The 8,991-nt window shown below is 40.1% G+C and overlaps 1 protein-coding gene across 2 annotated transcripts in view; it reads right to left on the bottom strand.

Moving 5' to 3' along the window:
- Nucleotides 1–1,389: 1,389 nt before the first annotated feature.
- LOC142495418 (uncharacterized) overlaps nucleotides 1,390–8,991 on the bottom strand; it is a 51,344-nt gene continuing 43,742 nt past the window's right edge. For both annotated transcript variants that reach the window (XM_075600904.1, XM_075600903.1), the window contains one exon: nucleotides 1,390–1,572. The gene's annotated coding sequence lies outside the window, so the exon portion shown is untranslated. The remainder of the gene's footprint in view (nucleotides 1,573–8,991) is intronic.

Raw genomic sequence — 8,991 nt, 5'->3', positions numbered from 1 at the left:
TTTTGACGATGGAGCATGCTATTGGAGTATATTGAATGTATCCCTAATTCTGTAGATTCCGATGTACTAAAAAATGTCTGGAGTTCATCTTTTTGTGAAGTAATGACTTTCACCACACCACATACAAAGTGCATCAGATGAGTCAACTCAATCTGATCTTTACACTGTATCATTCTTTGGGTTCTTGAGTTTTCTACATAAATAGTTTAAAGACACTATCTCCATGTATAGAAAATCAAGGTTGAACAATTTAAAAAGAAAGATTGTCCAACATAAATGTGCGTGTACAACTCAATAAGCATTTTGCATTTTACTTTAGTCTCTTATCGGTATGGCCCACACACAGTACAGTACATTGTATATCTCTCAATAAATGTACATGATTAATCAAGGCAAGCAGAAAGAGCGATATTTGTGCTGCTTCCATTTACTTGTACAATAAGTATCAAAATAATATCATTATACTGTAATACAAACAATATATATCCACATACTTGTTCCATGCACACACATCTCCACACATTAACAAGTTTGCTAAACCTGTGCTAATACTGTATATAGATATCACTTGTATGGTTATTATATTTATCTTGCAAGGCATCTTATTGAAAGGAATTTTTTGACTCACCTACAGTAAATATACCATTATTTGTGTTGTCATTTGTTTGTATGCAGTTTCACAGTTTGATGTATACTGTATTTGAGTGCACTGTGTCACATTACTAATATTATTTTTTATCACTCACATTTTTTTATTACAAAAAATATTTTTTGTAACATTTGCTTGAACTCTGTATAAATGCTAGTGTCTTGTTTTTAAGAGCCTTACTACTTACTGTATATTAAAGCAGCAGTTTAAGCAATATCCTACATGTGTGTTTTTTTTTTTAATAAATCAGTTCTGTACTATGAGAAAATACTTGTAGCATTTAAAAAAAATGTTTTAAAGACATTTTTTAATGTTTCTAATGTGGGAAGCATTTCTAAAGCGACAGCCCCCTTCCCCTTCTGATAGGCTCTGGCTCTTGAGCCCCGCCCTCTCTCTAGCAGTGCACCAATTGAATCTCGTAACTGCCCAGTCAATCATATTCCAGGACTACATTGCCCAAAATGCTGTGCAAGAACTGAATTAAACAACCCATAACAAACGATCAATTACAGGAGAACGGATCGATCTGCAGCTTAGCTAATCACTTGTCTGTGTGCAGATTGTATTGATGCACATATTGAAATGGGAAAATATATATTAAAATAAAAAGGCAGCTTGAACTGCAGCTTTAAAACATAAAAAATATATATTTGGACTTACCCACTTGCTAAAAACACCCTTAAAATCAATAAATACATTGTAATATATACGCAATAGAAGGTTAAAGTTCATTTGCAATGCATTTGTTTATTACAAAAGTGATACAAGGGACATAAATATCATTAAAGGTTATCAGAGAATAAGTTGTATGGGGCATTGGAATAGAGAAGGCAATTCCTTGCATCAGGCAAGTAGAAGAATAAAGTAATTAGTTGTATATGCATTGCTGGTTTTCTTCAGCTATGAATGAGATCAGGTGTCCCCTGTAAAAGAAGATTAAGTCCATTAATGCAGAGCTTTGATTATTATGACAGTACTCCTAATACAAAACCCTTGGTATCAATCCCCATTCTAGGGGCAGATATCCGGTAGCATCTTCTGGCATCCTTCCTGACATTTTCAGTTACCATGAAATAGTGTACTGTGTAAGGAAAATTAAACCACCCCAATCAAGCCCTAAAGTTCTCCTCACTAGAACATTTAGAAACTTTAACCCACAACAGTTTCTGGCTGACCTTACCAACTGCCCATGGCACAGAATCAATTTAATTCCCAACCCTGATTCTGCGCTCGATTATTTCCAATCACAGTTCTTAAAACTCTGTAATATCCATGATCCACTATGCAGAATAAGGGTACGGGGGGCCCAGATTCCATGGGTTACACCTGACCTCATAGCACTCTACCAGTTCAGGGATGCCTTGTGGAAAAGCTACAAAGTAACTGGCACTACCAAGGATCTAAGTCACTACAGATGTCTGCAGAACATGTGCACAAGGCAAACAAGGCATGCAAAAGCACAATATTACTCTGACAATCTCTTCCAGAATACATCAAACCCAGCTTAATTCTGGAAGGTTATAAACAACATATTCCAGGCTTATATCCATCAACAACCAAACAATATCACTAAGGGGGATATTACTCTGACAAACTCCACTGACATTGCAAATGCATTCAATGATTATTTGTGGGGTGTGCTACTAACTTATTAGCAAAACGCAACCCACACCACAAACATGAATCACATCCTGGGAGTACCCTATAGTCCCATCCCCTCCCAACACTGCCCACAATTTTCAATTTGGCCCAGTATCCGAAGAGGAGATTACACAAGCGCTCTTCAAATTAAAACTAAGCAGCAAACGGGGTCCTGACTTACTGCAATCTAAGTTCCTAAGACTTGGTGCCCCTGCCATTGCCAAACCAATTGCTTCCATAGTCAACTCTATCCTGTCTGCAGGTCATATCCCTAAGACCTGAAAAACTGCCAGGGTTGTCCCAATCTTCAAAAGTGGGGACAAAAACACTGTCACAAACTGCAGGCCAATCTCTCTTCTCCCAATACTATCCAAAGTCACGGGGAAATGTGTTCACTCCAAATGAAGCGATTACTATATCAAGACAAATTTCCCTAGCCAATTCCAATCTGGCTTTCGCCCCAAACACTCCACGGTAACTACTCTGCTAAAAGTTTGCAATGAAATCCAGTGTGGAATTGAACGGGGACAACTCACTGATGCAATATTCCTAGATTTTGCAAAGGCGTTTGATACTGTTGATCATGCTATCCTGCTTAACAAACTTCAGTGCTCTGGAATAGGGAAGCATGTTTTAAACTGGTTTCAGTACTACCTATCAGGTAGATTCCAACATGTGTCCATCTCATGCTCTACGTAACTCCAACCCCTTGGATATCACCTGTGGTGTCCCACAAGGCTCTGTTCTGGGCCCCTACTCTTCTCAGTGTTCATCAATGATCTTCCCAGGAAGGAAGCTTCAATACACATGTATTCAGATGACACAATCCCATATGCACACAGCCATAGCCTCTCTGACCTTGAACACATACTTCAGTCTGACTTTTTGAGACTCGAAAACTGGATTTTCCAAAACAAACAGTTTTTAAATACTTATGTGCAACAACTTTGTGAATCCCAATAGGGGTCACAAAAAGAGTCCTTCTCAAATTGTACTCATGCCTTTAGGTAGTCAATTAGGTAATAGTAGCTCAGAGTGCCAAACAGATAAATGTTATATCAAGACTATAAGAGCTATGGATAACTCTGGGAGACCCCACTAGGTGTATAAAAAATAATAAAATGTTATTAACATAGATGTAGTATCAATAGACAAAGTGAAAAATTATATACAATGTGAATAAAATCCCCTCAGTGAAACTGGACCATCTATATACGTGGTATCAATGGTGCAATAAGAATTGAGGTAGCCCTATAAGGTAGAATAGGATGTTACCCACGCTGACCTAGGCTATCTCATGCATAATTGCACTAACACTAATATATATTTGCAACTGATATAACAGCGGCAAAAAAACTTATTTAAGAGGTTACCATTGTCAAAACAGCTATATAAAGAAGTAGGTGGTAAATGGTATATAGTAGAGTAAGGTGTTGTCCTTCAATCGTATTTACTGATGGTTATACTGTACACTGACTTAGTAAAATCATCATAACAAATATCAGCAATTGAAAGTGGAATGATATACCTGTCATATGATGCTTTGGGTAAGGAAATGGACACTAACGGTCACGACATGGTTGAAGGTATCTTATTCCCCCTAAACCTGTGTACTACATAACATCCAAAATAAACAGTACAAAGAAGTACCACAGAGAGAGCCTCCCAAATTGCGGCGCACTACAGTATATATGTTTAATGAAATGATATAAAACTTAACATTTACTTAGAATCCCTCTAAAATAAAACAGCTTATGTGTAAACAAAATACATTCTAAAAAAATAGTACTAGGTGTTGACTGTATATACCTGTTTGGATATGTTTACAGGAAAAGAAACATCTCAAAAAATGACCATATAGTTATAGACATAAAGTTGTCAGTATGTAAACTCAAGAAACAATGATCAGGGTGAAAGTGTTCCTGTACAACCGGTGTTTAGATAAATTATCAAACAGCCTTAGTTCTTAATCATCCATAAGTGCTTCAGATTCATAGTCACAGTTGTATGTATCACAATCTATTCTAGCTTTGTACACATCATGTGAATAATGTAATTCCACATTGAAGCTAATCCCTTTAAGTGCCTCGTTTAAGACACATCAAATACCTACCCCTAATAGATGCATCAGGTGACATATGAGTCTATGCTCAGCTTAATACTGTACCCATGGAACTCTTAGGTATGCTAATAAACACACCCAGCTCATTAGACATACAGCCCTAAATTAAGGGTTACAGTTTTAGTCATTTAAAATTAAAACCCTGTCTGAGTCTCTTGTGAGGCAAAACGTGATGATACATAGAGGTTCATGCAGTAAGCAGCGAAAAAAAGCATTAGCCAGTTTAGCAATTCGCCATGTTTTTGGCGTGTTAAACTGGCTGTATGCTGTAAGGGGCGAATCCCTGGCGAATGAATGCGCCACCACCATTTGATGAAATGGCGAGTAACCTGTGGCGAGACGGCTGCTGGGCGAGAAACTGCAGAGAAGCCGTCCCCTGGCGAGTTGTGTTTGCAGCAGAGAGAGATCCGCTGCTCTCTCGGCGCAAACATCAGCACATTAAAAATTATTTTTAAAACAATTTTTATTCATAGTCTACTGTGCAGGGGGTCTCCGGAGCTGAACCGCATTGGTTTCAGGACCGGGGACCCCCTGCTTCCCGAGATACAGACCCCTTTATGAGGTGCCGGTATCCCTCAGCGTTTGACGATCCCGATCACGTGACCGCGACCTGTAAACCAAGCAGAGGGATACCGGCACCCCCTATAGGGGCCTGTATCTCGTGGAGCAGGGGGTCCCCGGACCTAAAACCAAAACGTTTCTGCTCCGGAGACCCTCTGCACAACTACACTATGAATAAAACACACACATCAATAAAGACTCGTTCCTTACCATACAGGGTATCTGCTATGGTAGCGAAGCAGCATTAATATTTATTTAATATTAGTGTACAGTGAGCAGGGGGTCCCCCGAGCTGAACCGCATCACTTTGTGGAGCAGGGACCCCCTGCTTCCCGAGTTACAGGCCCCGGAATGTGTGATCGGGTGGGCAGTGTCGCCGCAATCTTTATTGCGTCCCATGCGCTACGTGCCCGCAATAAACATGGCGTCCACACTGTAACCGATGCCCCAAACCTGGGCCTGTAACTCGGGAAGCGGGGGGTCTCTGAGCCACAAATAAATGCAGTTTAACTCAGGGGGCCCCCTGTTCCCGCACAATATTATTAAAATACATTAATGTTAGCGGATAGCGGATAGCCGCTAAGGCAATGAAGGGGTTAACGCATAGTAGCATGTTTATTGGGGACAAATGCCCCCCATAAACATAGCAGCAATACACAACATACAATACAGTAATGGGCAACATTACTATTATCCACAAATGGATAATAGTGCAGTTGTCCATTTAAAATACGTACAGAACAATAAAGACATTAAATACATATAACACTCACCCATGTGCGGCTGCCACGATGAAGGCCATCCTCATCTTCATCCTGCCCATGCCCCATCCGCTTTTGCAAATCAGACACAAGAATAAAAACATCCACTGTAATGTCCATTAACCCCTTCATCACCATAGCGGTTATTAACCGCTACAGTCATTATAGGGTTAACCTACCATCACCCACATACCCTTCCCCACTAACCCCCCCAGCCAATACCCCCTCCCCCCAACACATACAGTACAATAATGTGCCAAATAACTAATATCCACATAGGGATAATACATTATTTGGCCATTATTAAACACATTAAATACCGTAGTAAAATAAAGAAAATTCTACTAACCTCATCAATAAGAAGGCTCCGTCGCCAGCATCATCCTTGGGGTCCGTTGCCAAAATAATAAATAGCCAATACATTTCAATAACATTCACATACCAATGAACCCCTTAATCACCTTATCGGGTACTAACCTCAAAGGTAATTAAGGGGTGAAGCCATCCTGCAATGGCAACACCACTTATGCATAACATCCTCAATGAATTAAAAAGCAATTTCCTAAACAAATCTCATGTAATCATTCAATCAGAAGCCTCAAATGCCACTTAAAACATTGAATTTACAGTGTATACATGTAGCATAACATGTAAGCTACATGTCCACGCTGCAAATCAATGTTAACAATACAATAATCCAACTAAAATAGCCTGACATCACAAGAAGTATATTATTTAATCCAATAAAGTCACCATCAATAAATTAACAGACATGAATTACATCCCTAAACAATTAACATACCATCCATACCAATTACACAATTAACTACAGCTATCGTTACAGGGAACAAGTTCAAAACATACCAAAAACTACACCAAAAATAACTATATACTAAAGCAACCCTCAACAGGACCTACAGTACAGCATAGAAGCCCAAAAATTACATCTATCTCATAATAAAATACATGTAACACACATCTAAGCATAGCAGCATAGCCAAAAACATTTACAATAGGGCAAATCAAGCTTTTACAACACTATCATTTATTACCCTGTATGTATATATCTCTCTAGACATATATACATACATACATACAGTGGCAAGAAATGATATGCATAAAAAAAAAAACACATGTTAAAAAATCTTTTAAAAAAATTAACAAGTTAAATAAAATACATTTCTTTAGTTAACTTACCATTTCTTGGCCCCACGACTCCCGTTGAACACCTTACTCACGAACCAATCCACGATCAGGAACCCATAAAATAAAAAACCATAAAATAATAAACTTTAAAATAATAAAACACGACAATCCAGGGGTCTTCTAGTTGTAATCCATCTTCATCTGTATTCTTCTACCTTCTTCCAGGGTCTTTTCCCCATCTGCGGCCACACCCTGGTCTTCTTTCTTCTCCGGAGGTCCTTCCTCCTCAGCGTCTTGCTTCAAAATGAGACGACATAGGCTTTTAAAGGCCTATGGCGTCACATTTTCGTCATATGGTTCCCACGGCCCTGATTGGGCCGTGAAAACCATGTGTTTTGGCCGATGTAAAAAAAATTGATGACGTCACTTAAAGGGAATGAAAGCACAGCCAATCAGAATGGCTTTGCTTCAATTGCCTTTAAGATGACGTCATGAAAAGACACATGGCCGTCCACACATGGTACGGTAGCCAATCAGAGCGTGGGAACTCCATCCCTACTCTGATTGGCTCTAGTACCATGTGACAGGTTTTCATTGACATCACATCCTTTCTCCCCAAGCCTCTGTCACATGGTACTAGAGCCAATCAGAGTCATTTGTCCCCAATAAACATGCTACTATGCGTTAACCCCTTCATTGCCTTAGCGGCTATCCGCTATCCGCTAACATTAATGTATTTTAATAATATTGTGCGGGAACAGGGGGCCCCCTGAGTTAAACTGCATTTATTTGTGGCTCAGAGACCCCCCGCTTCCCGAGTTACAGGCCCAGGTTTGGGGCATCGGTTACATTGTGGACGCCATGTTTATTGCGGGCACGTAGCGCATGGGACGCAATAAAGATTGCGGCGACACTGCCCACCCGATCACACATTCCGGGGCCTGTAACTCGGGAAGCAGGGGGTCCCTGCTCCACAAAGTGATGCGGTTCAGCTCGGGGGACCCCCTGCTCACTGTACACTAATATTAAATAAATATTAATGCTGCTTCGCTACCATAGCAGATACCCTGTATGGTAAGGAACGAGTCTTTATTGATGTGTGTGTTTTATTCATAGTGTAGTTGTTCATTGAGAATTTATGCATACGTGGTGTTGCCATTGCAGGATGGCTTCACCCCTTAATTACCTTTGAGGTTAGTACCCTATAAGGTGATTAAGGGGTTCCTTGGTATGTTAATGTCATTGTTATGTATTGGCTATTTATTATTTTGGCAACGGACCCCAAGGATGATGCTGGCGACGGAGCCTTCTTATTGATGAGGTTAGTAGAATTTTCTTTATTTTAGTACGGTATTTAATGTGTTTAATAATGGCCAAATAATGTATTATCCCTATGTGGATATTAGTTATTTGGCACATTATTGTACTGTATGTGTTGGGGGGAGGGGGTATTTGCTGGGGGGGTTAGTGGGGGAGGGTATGTGGGTGATGGTGGGTTAACCCCTTAATGACTGTATCGGTTAATAACCGCTATGGTGATGAAGGGGTTAGGGGACATTACATTGGATGTTTTTATTCTTGTGTCTGTTTTGCAGAAGCGGATGGGGCATGGGCAGGATGAAGATGGGGATGGCCTTCATCGTTGCAGCCGCACATGGGTGAGTGCTATATGTATTTAATGTCTTTATTGTTCTGTATGTATTTTAAATGGACAACTGCACTATTATCCATTTGTGGATAATAGTGATTGTGCCCATTAGTGTTTTGTATGTTAGGGGGGTATAGGTGTTGTTGGGGTAGTATATATATATTTATTTATATTTATATATTTATTTAGTTAGTGTGGGGCTGTTGTGTGTATGTTTTTTTCATTGTGGGTAGTGGGGGAGGGTGAAGGGGGTATTAGCCCCAACGGTGGTTTGTTTAGGGCTTGCGGGGGGGTAGTGGGAGGCCTTAACCCCTTCATGACCTTAGCGGTATTAACCGTTACGGTCGTGAAGGGGTTAAGTGCACCCGCAACCCCCCCGCAAGCCCTAAACAAACAATAAGGGCCAAATACCCCCTTCACCCACCCCCGCTAACCACAATAAAGCTGGCACGGCTGTTTAACC

This window comes from Ascaphus truei, chromosome 5, assembly GCF_040206685.1.
Source record: "Ascaphus truei isolate aAscTru1 chromosome 5, aAscTru1.hap1, whole genome shotgun sequence".
NCBI lineage: Eukaryota > Metazoa > Chordata > Amphibia > Anura > Ascaphidae > Ascaphus > Ascaphus truei.
Note: the sequence above shows the minus strand (reverse complement) of the source record. Positions and strands in the feature narration are given on the sequence as shown.